At 38.2% G+C, this 19,374-nt stretch overlaps 1 pseudogene; it reads left to right on the top strand.

Annotated features, from left to right (window-relative positions):
* The first annotated feature begins 11,156 nt into the window (after positions 1–11,156).
* LOC110771408 (uncharacterized) lies at positions 11,157–12,128 on the top strand (annotated as a pseudogene).
* The last annotated feature ends 7,246 nt before the right edge of the window (positions 12,129–19,374 follow it).

The raw sequence follows: 19,374 nt of genomic DNA, 5'->3' as shown, positions 1-19,374 counted from the left end.
CCAAAACATAGTTAATTAGAGCCATCGTTTCAATTGCACACTATGCATCAATCCAAACATATGAAATTTGTTAAGCTTTAATGAAGAAAATTTCCGTAAGTCGCATATACTTCAAATAATTAAGAGTATTTATCTTTGGTTAGGTCTTAAGTTTGATTATTATGTTATATCCAATAACGCTTATGTTAAAAAATAAAGAACCTGAATCCAAAGAAAAATGTGTGACAATATTTTCATGTCAATGTAAATAGAGGTCTTATTTACATGATTGTCTTAGATTCCAATAATTAAAAATCTAATATGCCACTTTTGATTATAATTTTTGTCATGTTGTACAAATATCGTATATTCTTATTATGAAATAGAAAATAATAAAAAGTTTAAATATAATATAATTTGGTAAATATATGACCACCTCATTTTGATCTTGCCTCCAATTCTTACTACTCCCATAATATTACACAAATTTATTTATTTTGTTGTAACATGTGTGACAACCTTACAACAATCATATAATTGACATGGGAATGTATACTATATTACTATGTATGAACACAAAAGGGTCGCCCTGTGATGTTTCCAAAAATAGGGGGTGTTTATGATATTATCACAAACCTTAAGGCTTGAAACTGAATTATATCAAAGTTAAAAAAAAAAAATGGAAATCGTTATAACTTCCAATAACGAGAAAGTGTTTGGCTTTGACATCCAATTCAACGTGTCGCATACAGAAAGTACCCCACTTTTAGCAGACAAACAGTTAATGCAGTGGGCCCTACGTTCAAAAAGCAGTTGGTGACGCTAACGCGTCGTAACTCCTCAGATCCTGACCCTCGAATATGCATCTTATAAATACGGTCTATAGATCAGGACCGTCCAATGCGATTTGGTTCATTAGGGTATTGAATTAAATTAATTAATTAAATAATTAGTCGCGGGAAATCCTCCTAGGTTGCACAGATCAGCACGTGCGTTTTCTCGGTACTTGTTTATTATTTTAAAATCAAGTTTTCGCGCGCGATTAAGGAGTCGTTGGCACTTGGCGCTTACAAAATTACAAATACAAACGAGCCATTGTGACTTTACAGGAAGGATTCTCAGAACCAAAAGTACTTTAAAAGAGATTAATCCCGATTATACATTGAACCTAGGATTATTAATTTTTAATCCATAAGCCAATCTACCTCCATCTATAATAGTGTTTAATGGCTTTCAACTAATCTCCGGTTCATATGAACTGGAGAATGATGTGCATTTGTTGTTAGTTTGATACCTAATCATGATTCGTAAGTGATCCTAAATAGTCGTGTACCGAATAACTTATACTGTGTATGGTTAGTACTGTTGCCTAATAATGCATGGCGATCATGGCCACATGCATACAGCTAATCTTTGAAAACCCATTGCGAAAAATGGTTCTAAGTAATTGTACACAAGCGCACAACAAGAAACCCAATAGGTAGAAAGAAATAGATCAATGTTAGTATATAGGAAAATGAATAGAATTCATCAAACACTACCAAACAAGTATATATGTCGGATGGTCTGGTTGGTTGGTCTGACTTGCCCATCAATCCATTATCCACATTCAACTTACTTATTATGATAATAGGACCACATGCCAGTTGGTCTCATTCAGAGCCTACGTGCACTTTTTTGATACTTTGCCTTTCTAATTTCAACAACAAAAAAAGAGATATTGGTTTATTATTATAGTGGCCATATAGATATAGGTTTATTTATTTATTTTTCTTCAAAACTTTCCTAGGCTATAGTCCACCACAGTCTTGGTTGTGGTTCCGCTCTGATTATAACATAGCATATATAAATTCATTTCATGAAGAAAAGCACAGGAAAATTCAAATGCATGCATCTAACAAGGTTCTGAGTCTTTTGCACAGACAATATGCGACCACATGATTTTAATTGATTTCTTAATGTAAAATATTGTGTTATGTGATCATTTCCATTGAATTTATATATTTCCGAGGCAGAGTTATAGAGAACTTGTCTCCATGGAGGCAGGCAAGTAGAGCTGGAATGTTGGATAGAAGAGTTATTGCCTTATAATTATATATATTCTATGGTTTGTTGTGTAGTTTGAATTTTCTGCGCGACTATACTATTTTTAAAAAGAATTGAGGAAGAACGAGTACAGTTCCGCGGCTATACTATTTTTAAAATAAAAATTAAATAAACTGAGTATAGCCGCGCAGCGGTACTATTTAAAAGAAAAACCAAGTATAGGTGAAAAAAACCGAGTATAGCCGTGTGGCTGTACATTCATTCATAGTTAGTAAAATACGGAATGTGAAAAAATACTAAATAAATAGTAAGTGTTTCATTCGGCAAAATTTTTGCATATTACAACTTAAATGTTCGGCCACTATATTATTTTTTAAATATATATTATTTTTATTCAATAATATGTGAGAATTATGTGTATAATACGTGAATTTTGTGTGTCTTATTGAAATTTTTGTAAAAAATACGTGTATTTAGCATGACAAATATGTATGTACCTGTATAATAGGAGTATTAATGCGTTTGCTTTTTTAAAAACGTGAATTTTACTGAGTCTTTAAGATGTATGCAGAACACAGATGTATTAATGAAAAATACATACATACATGTATAATACATTATTAAACGTGAAAGTGATAAATTGTTAATTACTTTCATCTGAAATTATTTTTTTAATTTTTAATTTAATAAAATATTTAAATACTAATTATTCACCAAGTAAATAATAATTAAAACATAACTACTAAATAAAGCAATTAAGAAAGAGAAATCAGGATTGTACTATTTAAAGGGGATAGCCGTGCGGCTATACAGTGAAAATATTCTATTTAAAGCGTATAGCCGTGCGGCTATACTTTTAAAAGTCTATTTATAGCGTATTCCGTTAGGTCATCTCCTTCGCGTTTACCACCTGGTGATGCCGCCGCAAGCTCGTGGAGCAGATTCAGCCAAATCGTCTTCGCTTAGTTTACCACATGATGCCGCCTAAAGCTCTCGGAGATGAAGGATCTGCCCAGGCGCCCAGACCTGCCCAGGCAGCGCCTAGGCGCCGCCTAGGCGGCCGCCTAAGCCGATTTTTCGAACACTAGCAGTATATGCATGTGTATGATATTAAAAGAGCAGTTGGTAGGAAATGGAAGGTGATGAATGATTCTGACACAGAAAACGTACCACATGAATATAAAGTATGCATCCGTTTGTGGCTGTATGGTAAATAGAGCCAGACTGTTTGAAGATGACCTGAAAACCACTACCCTCAGTGTGTGTTGACCAATAGACATAATTAGGAGTATCCAATGGGAAATTTGTTGTATAAAGCGAGAGTGCTCCATCAGATTGTAGTGCAAACTGGAACCTCCCTCGTGAGTAGTTTGACACCATGTAGCTACCTTGGAGTGTGTTGTTTAGTTTTAGAGTCTCTGTTGCTAGGTATCAGTTTGGTTGATCAAAACCCTCCCTCAAATTGTTTGAATTTCCATTGGCCAGAACGAAATTTCTTGTATCAAGCATGGCTGCATAGGCAACTCCAATACCACCAAAGTCAGCAATCCTTTTTTGTTTGCCTTTTGCAATATCATTGAGCATCAACTGGCCATGTGCAGTGCTTTCAACTGTGGATCCTTGTTGCACTGGATTGTTGCCATTGGCTGACCAGATAATAGTCTTTTCAGGTATTTTGTTAAACCAGATGGCTAGTATGAAGCCACCATCACTACCAATCTTTTGGAAACCGAAAGAGAATTCCCCAGATGGTGAGCACCAGACAGAGTTATTGTTGTCCTTTGCAGAGAGGGATGAGCCCGAAGATATGTTGTTGTAAGTTCGAGCAATGATTGAAAATGGCAGCATCTGTACAAGGAGTAGAAAGAAAAAAGGATATGGTAGTTCAAAAGCCATGGTACATAATTAAGGAGTTAATGGTGAAACTGCTGATGAGCATCATTTGCTATATCTTTATATAATGCATTAAGATCATCGATAATCCATGCAATATGTTTTAACTGAATGTATTATGCTCTGGTTTGCTGCCCACATAAGTTTGCTGAAATGACAAACAAATGCAGTCCTCCCTTGATATACACAAAAAATTCAAATGTTCTATGATATGATTTCTCTTGCTGTTTGTATGTGCAAATTGAATCTTTGTTCGGCGTACTAAGAATTTGATTAACTAGATTTGTCTTTTTCGATCATTCCACAAATATTTTTCATTGTTTTAAAAGCTTTCTGTCTCTGCCCTTGTTAGCCTCTTTCATGTGCAATGAACTTTGTCGCTATTGGTTCTTCAAAATATCAAATGATTTAAGTATAAGTGGAAACGAAACCCCCCAGATAGAGAGGGTAAGAAAGAGTTAGCATTCACAGCAGTGAGGGATGAGCCTAGAGATATATTCTTGCAAGTTAGATGAGTTTCCTATGAAGTCTTTTCCAGTCTTTTATATTGCGAAAGTCTTAAGAACAGTCATGTCCCGTAAGGCTAGGCATAAGCCTTTGAAGACTTTCATGGTGTGTATAAGAAAATTGTGAAGAAATAAAATATTCGTATTGTAAAAGAATAATAACAAAAAAAGCCATTCAACCATGTTTACACCCAAAATAAACAGCCAATAAGGGCAAGACACGTGGAGAAAACTGGGCTTGGTCAGAGGCGCCCTCGGCACTCTACCTACCGATCTCTCCATTAGGGCAACGCCCTCTCCTGGGACACGTGGCACGCTCCCAAGCGACGCCCACAGTCCCACATTGAAATATTCAACAAAATGCACACCTCCCAAGACCTATAAAAGGAGGCCAACTATCCCAAAATGGAGGTAATCAGAACTCACGGCATACAAGCCTATTGATCTGTCAGTTGAACTTTCTATTCCCGAACTTACTTAAGCATCGGAGAGCCTTCGGCCGGTACCACACCGGTGCCCTAGGTCTTACCGTGCGTTTGCTCATATTGCAGATCGCGTAGACTACCGAGGCATCAAGGATACCGAAGGCATAAAATTACTAAGTTGACCCTCTAAGTCAAAGAACCACTTTTTGGCGTCAACAAACCATAATAATCAACCAAAAATTCTGGCATTTGTTACTAGTGTGCAGCAGATATTCACATTTTTTCATAAATGCAAACGTTTGTCCTTGTAAATTAGATCACAAATTTCTTGTCACTCAGGGTTGGTTAGTCAGTGCCATGGCTGACACACGATGTACAGATATTTCAATGGATGGTTATAATTCTCAAAACAACACACACTAGGTGAATCAATATGGCTAGTTTCAAAATACATCCTTCCTAACCTGTTACTATTAGGCATGTGATTATTGCACATCCATAACTTTCGGGAGAGTGTATTAGGGTATATTAGGGGTATTTCTGATAGTTAAATAGGGTGTACTTAGTTAATTTTACATTTTCATTAAAATATAAGGGTGTACTTAGATCATAGGGTGAAATCAGTTAATTTTAGGGTTCGTTTAGCAGCACTCTTGATATAAAACATGGGAAAAAAGTTAAGCATAAAGCATATAATAATACTCTATTATTCAATTAACATATTAGTTAAAAATATTACATTGCAATTTTAGTTTGTTGGGCCCATAAACGATACATATAGCTTAATAACTCCTACCTACCAAAACGATACGTATAGCTTAATAACTCCTAGTCCTACCCAACAAAACGATGCGTACAGCGTATTCCATTAGATCATCTTCTTCGCGTTTACCACCTGGTGCTGCCGCCGCAAGCTCGTGGAGCAGATCCAGCCAAATCTTCTTCGCTTAGTTTACCACATGGGGCCGCCTAAAGCTCTCGGAAATGAAGGATCCCCCCAAGCGCCCAGACCCGCCCTAGGCGCCGCCTAGGCGGCCGCCTAGGCCGATTTTTCGAACACTTGCAGCATGTGCATGTGTATGATATTAAAAAACCAGTTGGTAGGAAATGGAAGGTGATGACTGATTTTGACACAGACAATGTACCACATGAATATAAATTAATGCCAAAATATTTCCTGGCAGAGTGATACAGAACTCGTCACCGGGGACGGGAGGTAGGCAGAGCCGGAATGCTGGATAGAGAGAGAGAGAGAGAGAGAGAGAGAGAGAGAGATATGGTACAATACCATTAATGTTCTGCATATTTTATGGTTGATTGTACAATGCATCCCATGACATTGTTACTGAATTGAAGATACTCATGCTTTATATTATAAGTAAAATATAGGTGCTGATGGGGTTTGTGACCCGGTGGTGGGGAGACAATGCATAAACATCGCTGATATAGTTTTCGGATCCAGATCGAAATCACGTTGTGACTGATTCTACTGTGAAGAGGATGAGTTGCTCTTGTCTCCCGAACCATGTGATTGTTAATATTTGGATTGGCAAGGGAGCTTGAAGGGAGAGAGAGAGAGAGCTAAGAAGAGAAAATCAGAAATTGGAAATATTCTCAGATGCAATCTACAGTACATTGCAGAGATCACACCTTTTGTATATATTCTCATTCTCTCATTACATCAGCCGATTAATTCAATTACAAGAGCCAATGTGGATATGACACATGGCAGCACAAGGCCTAAGAGCCGTTGAAAGCTAACTGACTAATCTGCTCCTTACACTTGGCATATGAGCACAAGCATACATAAAACTCACTCAGCTAAAAACAGAAATGAACTAAGCTAAGTAAACTGTTCACTAATGAGAAATTAGAGAGCAATTTACTTTTCAACACTCCCTTCTAAATTGCTATCTGATTTCACTCCAAGCAAGCTTCTCAAATAACTGAATCTGTCCTTGGGAAGAGCCTTGGTAAAGATGTCAGCAATTTGTTCTTCACCTTTGCAGTAAACCAAATCAATCTCACCATCTTGAATTGCATCTCGGATGAAATGAAACTTCCTTCGAATATGCTTGCTTCTCTGGTGGAAAACAGGATTTTTAGACATGGCTATAGCTGAAGTGTTGTCACAGAATAGAGTAGTAGTAGTGGTCTGTTCTTCCCCAAAGTCTTCAAGAACGAACCTAAGCCAAATGGCCTGTGAGGTTGCTACAGCTGCACTCACATACTCGGCTTATGCTGTAGAAAGAGCTACACTATGCTGTTTAACTGAGGCCCATGAGAACACACCGCTGCCAAATGAAAAGGCATATCCTGAGGTGCTTTTCATGTCTTCCTCAGATCCACTCCAGTCACTATCGCAGTATCCAATTAAGAATGCAGATTTTCCAGCTGCATACTCAATTCCATAATCAATTGTTCCCTGTATGTACCTTAGAACTCGTTTGGCAGCTCCATAGTGCTTCTTTGAAGGACTGTGCATGAACCTTGCAAGTAGGCTAACAGAGAACATAATGTCAGGCCTGGTTGCAGTTAAGTATAAAAGACTTCCAACAATTTTCCTGTACAAGCTTTCATCTGCAGCTTCACATCCATCCTCCCTTTGTAATTTGTCAGTAGCAACCAAAGGAGTGCTCACAGATTTGCAATCCTTAAGCCCAAATTTATCCAGCAAGGTTAGAGCATACTTCTTCTGGTGAATGAAGATGCTCCCTTCATTTTGTGTTACTCCCATGCCAAGGAAATGGTGAAGAAGGCCTAAATCTGACATTTCATACTTGCTCATCATTTCAGCCTTGAATTCTTCCATCATTCCATCACTGCTTCCAGTATACACGATGTCATCTACATAGATTGACACAATTAGTGTTTCACCATCTTCTTTGGTTCTTACATAAAGAGTTGCTTCACTTGGACTCCTATGAAAACCACACTCAGTTAGGTAAGTGTCTATTTCACTATACCAGGCCCTTGGAGCCTGTTTGAGTCCATAGAGAGCTTTTCTCAATCTATACACTTTATCCTCAGCTCCTTTAATCACAAAGCCTTCAGGTTGGTCTACATAAACTTCCTCTTCAAGAATGCCATTCAAGAAGGCTGATTTGACATCCAATTGACACAATTTCCAGCTTTTCTGTGCAGCTAGAGCAATGAGAGTCCTAATAGTATCTAACCTTGCTACTGGAGCAAAGGTTTCATTGAAATCAATCCCTGGTTTCTGTGTGTAACCCTTGGCTACAAGTCTTGCCTTGTGCTTTTGAATGGAGCCATCAAGATTGAGCTTTGTTTTATATATCCACTTCACTCCCACAATTGGTTTGCTGCTTGGTCTGTCAACCAATTCCCAAGTGGAATTCTTCTCTATCATTGATATCTCCTCATTCATGGCCTTGTTCCAAGCATCATCTTGAGCTGCCTCATTGTAACTTTCTGGTTCAATAATGCTCATTTTGCATTGAGCATAGACTTCACTTAAGTTCTTCCATTTTTGTGGAGTATGATCAAAAATTTCAGAGATTGAAACTGATGAATCATGTGTAGCTGATTCCATAGAAGTTTGCAGCTCATTAACCACTTGTGATCTCTGTGGAGATTGAGCAGACTGAAGTGATTCATTAGAACATGAACCAAATTCTGATATTCTTGGACTTTCTTCTTCATGCCGTGGAATAGTCACATGAACTTCTTCATTCAACTCCCAATTCCACATTGCTTTCTCATCAAAGATAACACTCCTTGAGAGTTCAATCTTTTTAGTTTCTAGATTGAAAATCCTATATCCTTTTTCACAGATTCCATATCCAAGAAAGACTCCCTTCATTCCAGTTTCCTCCAGCTTGTGTCTTTTCTGAGAAGGAATATGGATATAGCACAGTGAGCCAAATACTCTCAAATGTTTAACACCTGGTTTTCTCCCACTGAACTTCTCAAATGGTGTTGTGTTGTCCAAAGCACTTGTTGGACTTCGATTCTGTAGATAGATAGCTGTGTTCACAGCTTCTGCCCAGAATTTCAATGGAATCTGCTTCTCATGCATCATGGCTCTTGCCATTTCTACCACTGTACGATTCTTCCTCTCTGCAACACCATTCTGTTGTGGAGAGTAAGCTACAGTTAATTGTCTTTCTAACCCCAATTCTTCACAGAACTTTGAAAATTCCAGTGAGGTATATTCTCCACCCCTATCACTTCTTAGCCTTTTAATTTGATAACCACTCTGCAGTTCAACCATGCTTTTGAACCTTTTGAAAATGTTGAATGCTTGAGACTTGTGCTGTAAGAAAAACACCCAGCACATTCGTGTGTGATCATCAATAAAAGTGAGAAAATACCTATTCCCTCCAAGAGTGGTAACCTGCATTGGACCACATATATCTGAGTGAATCAGTTCAAGTGGTTGAGTAGCTCTCCATGCCTTCTCTTTATCAAATGAGTTCCTGTGACTCTTGCTTATAGCACAACCAGAACAGACTTTCTCAGATCCTTGCAGCTTCGGCAGGCCTTGCACCATGTCTTTCTCTTGTAGCAGCAATAGGCTAGTGTAGTTTAGGTGACCATATCTTCTGTGCCACAACCAGGAAGATTCTTCCAGTGTTGCTCTATTTGCCATTGGAGGATTCACATATTTGAAATCTAAGGGAAAACATCTGTTCCCTTTCATTTGCACTCTTGCAATCAACTCTTTCAACTGTCTGTCTTCATAAATCTTAACCTCATTATCACCAAACACCAACCAATGCCCGTGTTCTATCATCTGTCCTGCACTTAACAGATTCTCATCCAAACCAGGTACAATCATGACTTCCCTAATGTACCTAGTAACCCCTTGCACATCTATAGCCAAAGTACCTTTGCCTATTGATTGTACCAAATCACCAGTACCCATCTTAACTTTACAGTTCACACTTCTATCTATATCAATAAGCAAGGACTCATGAGCAGTCATATGATTACTACAAGCACTGTCCACATACCAAACATTCATATTTCTACCAATAGTAGCTGAATGACAAGCATAAAACATAGTAGCAGGTTCTGTTACCTTACTAGCCAAGTTTGCAAGTCTCTCAGTCTTGTTTGAATCACAGTCTTTAATGAGATGCCCAAAACGATTGCACCCATAGCACTTTGGCTTTCCTTTAAACCAGCATTCACCATAATGAAGCTTATCACAGTGCTTACATTTTCCCTTAGCTTGTTCAGCTTTGTCTCCTTGGCCATTCTTTCCACCTTGATGAGTATTATTCTGAAACTTAGAGTCCCATTTCTTGTCCTTCGATTTCCAGTTTTTCTTCGACTTGTTATTACCAAAACCAGAATGAGACTGAGACCCTTTTTGATTTATGCTCATACTGCTGAAAGCTTTCTCAGTGGTGCTTTCAGAGTGCCTATCTAAACGTTGAGCAAATCCCCTCAGTGCAGCAATTACTTCTTGTACCTCAATAGCCTCAATATCCTTGGTTTGTTCAATGACATAGCAAACAGGATCAAACTCCTTGGTTAGGCTAATGAGCAGTTTTTGAACTAACCTGCCTTTGGATAGATCTTCCCCATAGCCCTTCATCTGATTTACCAGCTCAAGTAAACGAGTGAGGTACATTGACAAGGTCTCATCATCCCTCATCCTTGTGTACTCAAAATCACGTCTCAGACCTTGAAGTTTGATAGATCTGACCTGTTTGTCACCATGGAACTCCTGATGAAGAATATCCCACGCACCCTTTGAGGTTTCTTCATTCGAAATCCTAGGGAAAATGTCATTTGAGACAGCCCCTTGGATAATCCCAAGCGCCTTAGCATCCTTCATTAACAGAGACACCTTCTCTGACTCTGATGACCCTTCTTCATCAACCTTCTTCCCTTTCGAGTCTGAAATCTCAAGACCCTTTTCAACTAGATCCCAGATTCCATGCGACTTGAAAATAGTTCTCATTCGGATCTTCCAAAATTCATAGTTATCACCATTGAATATTGGAGCCCGAAGATCACTACTACCTGACCCAGCCATTTGAGACCAGAATCGATGATCGGAGTTTGAAAATTTTCGTTGAAATTTCCAAGCTCAGCTCACACAGCTTCAACGCCCACTATCCAGATCCAACCTTCGCTACTGATACCATGTTAATATTTGGATTGGCAAGGGAGCTTGAAGGGAGAGAGAGAGAGAGCTAAGAAGAGAAAATCAGAAATTGGAAATATTCTCAGATGCAATCTACAGTACATTGCAGAGATCACACCTTTTGTATATATTCTCATTCTCTCATTACATCAGCCGATTAATTCAATTACAAGAGCCAATGTGGATATGACACATGGAAGCACAAGGCCTAAGAGCCGTTGAAAGCTAACTGACTAATCTGCTCCTTACACTTGGCAAATGAGCACAAGCATACATAAAACTCACTCAGCTAAAAACAGAAATGAACTAAGCTAAGTAAACTGTTCACTAATGAGAAATTAGAGAGCAATTTACTTTTCAACAGTGATATATATTGAGCAGATGCTAAAGGGAAGGAAAGCAAACTGAAACACCAAATTGAACATTCAACTGCAAAGTACAAGACCTTTCTCTTTTCCAAGATTTGCCTGATTGTGTTGAGAAGTTTTTTCTATTGCCACACTCTCAGCAAAACTTATCCCAGGAGTGTGGAGACAAATGGATCAATGAACTACTAGATGGATCTTTGAGGCTCCTGGATGTGTGTGGCATCATTAAGGATGCCCTTTTGCAAACAAAGGAGTGCACACATGAACTTCAATCCGTTATGCGCAGAAGACGAGGAGGTGACATGAGCTTCATGAGTGAGGTTAGAAAATACCTTGCCTCTAGGACGGATGTCAAGAAGGCAATGAACAAGGCCTTCAAGGTCAAGGAAAGTTACGGAACCATGAAACTCAAGCTGTGATCAACATGTTGAAAGAGTTAGATGCAATAACTGTTGCTGTGTTTGAATTCTTGTTGTCCTTCATAGCTGGTTCAAAATCAAAGTCAAGCAGTAGGTCATTAGTTTCCAAGCTAGTGCAGCCTAAAAGAGTATCCTGTGAGGGTGAGGAAACTGCAGATACGAATGAACTTGAGAAAGTGGATGCCGCATTGAATGCCCTTATTACTCACAAGTTTAAAAAATCTGATTACGCAATGCAAGTTGAGAATGTGCAAATTGGGCTCCAGGATTTGGAGGCAATTAACATTCAAGATATAGAAGAAGGACTTGAGTGCCTGTTCAGGCGCTTGATCAAAGCCAGAGTCTCTCTTCACAACATTTTCAACCATTAGGGATGAAAATCATCCAATTTTGTAAACATGGAACAAACATAGTTGTATATTATAAGATTCAGGTTTCCTCACACAACTGTGTTGAGGTTTTCTTCTCTATTTATACACATGAAGCAGCTGAGATCATGGAGAACAAACATAGTTGTATATCATCCAATTTTGTAGACATGGAGCAGCTGAGATCATGGAGATTCTATAACTGATGGAAAAGTAATTGTAGGATATTTACAGCTAATACACCCCCTCAAGTTGAGCGTTCTTGAACTCTCAACTTGTCTCGAATGAATTTGAAACGGGTAGAGCTCAAAGGCTTTGTCATTATATCAGCAAGCTGATCCTTGGTGGAGATGAATTTGACATGAAGGCGTCCTGCAGAGACTTGATCACGAACAAAGTGATAATTGATCTCGACATGTTTAGTGCGAGCATGGAAAATTGGATTGGCGGAAAGGTAAGTTGCTCCCAAGTTGTCACACCATAAGACAGGTGGTGTTGATAAAGTAAGGCCAAGTTCTTTCAGCAAAGAAACCAGCCAAGTAATTTCACTAGAAGTATTGGCAAGGGAGCGATATTCGGCCTCGGTGGAAGATCTAGCAACAGTCGGTTGCTTTTTGGCAGACCACGATACTAGATTACAACCAAGATAAATTACATAGCCACCAGTTGATCGGCGATCATCTGGACATCCAGCCCAATCTGCATCACAAAAGGCTTGAATGCCATTAGAGGGAGATTTGCTTAGGAAAAGACCATGGGAAAGAGTGTGCTTGAGGTATCGAAGGATTCTTTTAACTGCTGTCCAATGCTCAGTGGTGGGGTTGTACATGAATTGACACACCTTGTTGACAGAAAAGGCAAGTTCCGGGCGGGTTAAAGTTACATATTGAAGGGCACCTGCAATGCTTCGGTATTGTTGTGGATTAGCAAGTGGTTCGCCACCAATTTTACTAAGCTTGGTGGATGAGGCCATAGGAGTATGAGTGGGCTTCATGTCTGCCAAATCAAATCGTTTGAGAAGATCAAGGATGTATTTTCGTTGAGAGAGAAGAAGACCTCCAGATTGTGGGATCACCTCAATACCCAAAAAGTAATGCAACTTGCCTAGGTCCTTCAAAGCGAATTGCAAGCTTAGAGTGGAGATGACATTGTTAATGGCAGCACCGTTATTTCCAGTGATGATGATATCATCAACGTATATGAGAACATAAATAATAATACTCCTGTCATTAAAAATGAATAATGAACTATCCACCTTTGAGCCAACAAATTGAAGCTGAAGAAGACATGAACTGAGGCATTGAAACCAAGCACGGGGAGCTTGTTTCAAGCCATATAAAGAGCGATGAAGCTTGCAAACATGATGAGGTTTGGTGTCATCAACGAAACCTGGTGGTTGAATCATGTACACTTCTTCATTTAAATGGCCATGGAGAAAGGCATTAGTTACATCTAATTGACGAGTTTCCCAACCGTGGCTGACAGCAATTGACAAGACCGTGCGAATGGTGGTGGCTTTTACAACAGGACTGAATGTCTCAGTGTAATCAACGCCCTCTTGTTGATGAAAACCCTTAGCAACCAACCTTGCTTTGTAGCGATCTATAGTACCATCCGCCTTGCGTTTGACACGAAAGACCCACTTGCAACCAACAACATTCATAGAAGGATTATATGGAACAAGAGACCATGTGCCATTATGTATCAGTGCATTGAGCTCATCATTCATTGCTGCTCGCCAATGCTTGTGCTTATTGGCTTCAGAGAAACATGTGGGCTCATGTTGAGAGGTAGCTTCTGTCAAAAGTGCATGAGGAATAGTATACTTGGGATTTGGTGGGGGTTTTGGGCGAAGATTGTATCTTGTGTCATTACGGCCATGACTGGGATTGCCTCTTTGATTACCTGCCAAATGCACAACTGATTCTAGACCACTAGAATTAGTAACGTTATGAGCAATATTATCATGTTGGGGAAGAATTGAATTGTCATTATTAGGAGGGGAATTAACAATGGAGTGAGAATTTAAACTTGAAATGGAATTTGAGTTTGAGGGAAGATTCGGTGAGTAAATAGGTGCATCACTTAAAGGAAGAGAATTATTAGAATTTAATGGAGGGGAACCAATAGGAGAAGAAAGATTACCAAGTGTGGAGGCCCTTACATCATGTGCTGAACTGGGTAGCTCTATAGGCAATAAAAATGAATTAGACTTTGAATTAATTGGAACCTGCACCATAGGAGAGACAGAGAATGGAAAAGTATGCTCATGAAATCGTGCATGTCTTGAGATATAAATCCTGTCAGTTTGTTGATTCAAGCAACGATAACCATGATGATTTGGACTATATCCTAAGAAGACACATGGAAGAGAATGAAAATCAAATTTATTTTTATTATAAGGACGAAGGTATGGAAAAACTAAGCAACCAAACACTTTTAGAAAGCGATAATCAGGAGACTTATTAAACAAAATTTGGAAAGGAGATTGGCCATGAAGAACTGAAGTAGGCATTCGATTTATCAAATAAACTGATGTATCAAAAGCAAAATGCCAATACTTTTTAGGGACAGATCCATGAGCAAGAAGAGTGAGACCTGTTTTAGTGATATGACGAATTTTTCGTTCGGCAGATCCGTTTTGTTCATGAGTGTGTGGGCAAGCAATCCTATGATTAATGCCACATTTGTCAAAATGAGAAGAAAGCTTACGAAATTCTCCTCCCCAATCTGATTGGAAACTATGAATTTTAGTATTGAATAGACGTTCTGCTTGGGCTTGAAATTTGAAAAATACATCACACACATCAGATTTTCGTACTAGAGGGAAAAACCATACATATTTGGAATAATCATCAAGAAATAAAACAAAGTAGCGATGGCCATCTATGGATGGAGTGGGAGAAGGGCCCCAAACATCACTAAAAATAAGCTCCAATGGACTAGAGCTAACAGAGGAAGTGGGGGGAAGAGAAAACTTGGACAATTTTCCTAAACAACAGGCAGTGCATGGTTGCAAGTTCTTGGGAGGGAGGGAAGGAAGACTGTTGCCATTTATTACTTGACGAAGAACACGTGGATGTGGATGACCTAAGCGTGCATGCCAACAAGAGAGACTGGCACGCTCACTTAAGAAAACCATTGGTCCGTCATTTTTATTTGGTATGGCAATGTTGGAAAGCTTATAGAGACCACCTTCATTCAGCCCGTGAAGTAGAGGTTTCCCCGTTATTTGGTCCTTCACAACAAAAAAAGAAGGGTGAAATTCAAAATAACAATTATTATCTTTTGAGAATTGATGAACGGAAAGAAGCTGTTTGGTGATATCTGGGACATGTAAAATGTTAGATAAGTGAAAAGAGCCTGTAGAACTTGAGAAAGAAGAGGAGCCAACATGAGAAATACTTAACCCATTACCATTACCAACTTTCAATTGATCTGGACCAGTGTAGCTATTAGCAATAGAGAGATTGGAAATATCTGGAGTGACATGGTGAGTGGCTCCAGTATCCGGGAACCAAGCATTAAAATCACTGTTTGAAGTGGGAAAGGATGCAATGTGAGCAGAAACGTCATTGGGCTTGTCATATCTGTATCGACAATTAGCAGCCAAGTGATTTGTGCGATTGCAAATTTGACATCTTGCTTTTTGAGGAGAATGACTGAAACTTGGGAAATTTTGTGGGGTTGGCAGCAAACCACGATTATTTGGGTTAGAAAAGGATCGTTGGTTGAACTGATGGGTGGACCTGTTATTGTAAGTTGATGAGCCGCGATTGTTGTTGAAGTTGGATGAACCTTGATTGTTCGAATTGAAGGGATTTCGGTTGTGCTGATTTGAGGAGCCTCTGTTCGAATTGGAATTTGATCCCTTGTACGCCATATTAGCAGAAGGAAGAATTGTGGAGTGAGTGGCATGTTCTTGGAGACGAATTTCATGACTGACAAGAAGACTATGAAGTTCTGAATATGAGATAGGACTCAATCTGGTAGACATGGCAGTGACCATATCACTATAGTCACTCCCTAGATTGCGGAAGATTATAGCATTGAATTCATTAGCATCAAGTGGTTTTCCTACAGCAGCAAGTTGGTCAGCTAGAAGCTTGGCCTTTTGAAGGTAAGTGGCAACAGGAAGGTCACCCTTGGGAAGGTTTTGGAGTTGAGTATGTAATTGAAGAAGACGAGTGTTGGTAGGGGATCCAAAAGCTTGCTTGAGACAAGTCCAAGCTTCAGAGGATGTCGAAGTACCGACTATGTGTGGAAGAACATCTTCAGATAATGAGGCAATGATCCAGCTGCGAAGCATTTGGTCACGCTTGCGCCAAGTGAGATATTCAGGATTGGGTTGAGAAGTACTATTGTCCACAATGATTTTTTATGGTGGTGCAATGTTACTACCGCTTTGCAAAACCCAAGGGAGGTGTCGTATAGCAGTGTAGCTCGGAAGTCCGAGTGTCGTATCCACAGAGAGCAGTGTAAAGAAAATAACAGAGATGAAAAAGAACAAGTGTGATTGAGAGGTTGATTTATGCAAGATTTGATTTAGAGAAAATTTAATTGATTAAAACACTAAGGCATTGGGTTTCCACTTTTAACATAAGCATGCAACTCTTAATAATTTGATCCACAAAATAATTTCCTTTGTAGTTGTTCAAAATAATTAAAGCCCTTTTTAATTTCCTTTAGAAGTATTCTAAGCATAACTTGTACCATTGGCAACAAACTATCAAAAAATAATCTTCATCAAAATTCTATTAATCTTTAGTAATTCTCTTCTCTTTTAAAAGCATGAAAGTTTTTACTACACAATGGGAAAAACATGATTGAACCCATGAAATAGATTATCAAACATTCATCAATTAATTAAAAAGAAAACTACAAATTTCATTTGAACAAAAACTACAAATTCACATTAAAGCTTAAGTTTGGATCAAACTAATAAAAATTACACACTTATATTAAAAGCTTTCCCCCTAGCCTTAGCTAGGGAGTTAGTTCCCCATAAAATAAAACTAAAACAGAAATTTAGAACTAGAAGAATTGGAGGAAGGAGAGAGAGCTCAAGAGAAGATTGTGAGCTTGGTGTGGTTTGAAGGCTTGTAGAGCTTCCTATTTATAGCCTTAAATCTCAACAACTAGGGAAATATTAAAATCTAAAATTCTCATCTCATTCAATGCACAACCGTAACCCTCATCTTAATATTTCTTCTTTTCTTCAATTGTTGCTCCACTTCTACTTGCTTTTGTTATTCAATCCTTTCTTTTGGTTAAGTGTTGCACCTCTTATCATCATCCTTCATTTCATTTGCTTAACTCACAATTTTAATAGTTCATGATTCCACATCTTCAAGCCACCATCTTGTTTGTTGCTTCATCCACTCCATGCATGAATTGAATATGTCTTCCACTTGCCATCAAACCAATTGCCAATTTGCTTCCTTTATTTATTTCATAGTGTTGATGACTCCATTCTCCAAATTCTTCATCTTTTTGTTTCATTGGTTGTTGCATCCATTTGTCTACTAGCATCCAATGATCTTCTTCAACCTTAAGATGAAATCATCATCAATTATGTAATGGGTATGTAAGCAAGTGCAAAAGTGAAAAACAAACCTAATTAACTAAAATTGTAAGAAAATCAATTACTAACAAATATATTTAGGGATAATAAATGTGATAGTTTATGTGCTCATCATGCAACATCAGATCCATCTATGAGACCTTCTAGATCATGAGAAATTAGGATAGGTTCAAATTGTAGTGTCCAAAGAAGATAATTGGTGGGAGTGAGTTTTAGAGAAAGGAAGTGAGACGGGTTGGGCATTGGAATTGTTTGATTGGGAATAGGAATGGAGTGGGTTGTTGTGTTTGGAATTGTTTGATTAGGAATAGGAATAGAGTTGGTTGTTGTGTTTGGAATGGGTACAGAGGTAGCATCAGAAGAAGCCATAACGGAATAAGGATGTGAGATGGGAAGACACCTAAGGATCAAAGGCAATCTGATACCATATAAGATTCAGGTTTCCTCACACAACTGTGTTGAGGTTTTCTTCTCTATTTATACACATGATTGTACAGTTACAAATATTCAAATATTGAGCTGTTACATATCAAGAGGGGCTGTGATCAAGGGATGGTTACAAAATAGATTAGGATATGGAGCAGCTGAGATCATGGAGATTCTATAATTGATGGAAAAGTAATTGTAGGATATTTACAGCTAATATATATGAAAAAGAGATGTATGTGTATTTTCTCATCAGATCCAAAACAAATATACTCCTTTGACACAAAACATATCTGTTCTATGTCTTGCTTTGTCCATCTTTTTTAATTGTGCAATCCTGATGACAGATTAAACAAAAAGTTAATTCAATTTCCTATGCATAAATAACCCATCAAACAGAATAAACAATACAGTGATTTAATGGAATGATCTCTTGCAAAAGTTGAAAAACTTGAGGGTGAATAACTTGAACCATTTTTTACTCAAGCAACATAGCTTTTCAACTTGAGGGTGTAAAAATTCAGTCTCAAGAATTTCGTGCAATTTAATTGACATTATAGTTGGCAAGATTCCAATTATCTCAACAGCCAGGAGATGATTAAACACAAATAAATCAAAGATTATCACTACTGACATAGTAGGCACATAGCTTTCAATTAATTCCCATTGAATTTTTTGGAGGTTACACAAATGATGTTTGTGGTAGACAACTTGATAGGCGCCTATATACGAGATCCTATGTTTGAATTTTTCATTTTTGAATATCGCTTGTATAAAAATACAAAGAAGTACTATCATATCATTTAAAATCTAAAGATATAACCACCGTTGTCATTTGAAAATAACCTCTATGTGATTATATTGATTTTTAAAAAAAGAGCCAGTTTTCACCAACAAACTCTGAGGGGGTGTATTCAATTAAGATTTTAAAAAAGTTAAATGGACTTTTCATTTTTGTAAGATGGTACTCAATAGGCATGTTCTAGCCCAATTATGCCAGTAGGACTTCACTATCAATTGCAGCCCATATTTTTATCTCCCTTCAAATGCCCAACAAAGGCCTGCATCGCCCAACCGGATCAACGACACTCCATTTGAAGCCGTAATTGGGCCACATGTCCAAGTGTAACCGAAGCTCAATATATATTCCTATTTCCGAAACACACCTTCAAAAAAAGTAAAATTCCACCGATATCCCTAACCCCCTCATCGGGCTAGGTTAAACGACTTTGAAGTCTA

The sequence above is a fragment of the Prunus avium genome, chromosome 8 (assembly GCF_965620075.1).
Source record: "Prunus avium chromosome 8, drPruAviu1.hap1.1, whole genome shotgun sequence".
NCBI classification, from domain to species: Eukaryota; Viridiplantae; Streptophyta; class Magnoliopsida; order Rosales; family Rosaceae; genus Prunus; species Prunus avium.
The sequence above is the reverse complement of the archived record's forward strand: the minus strand, read 5'-3'. Positions and strand labels throughout refer to the sequence as shown.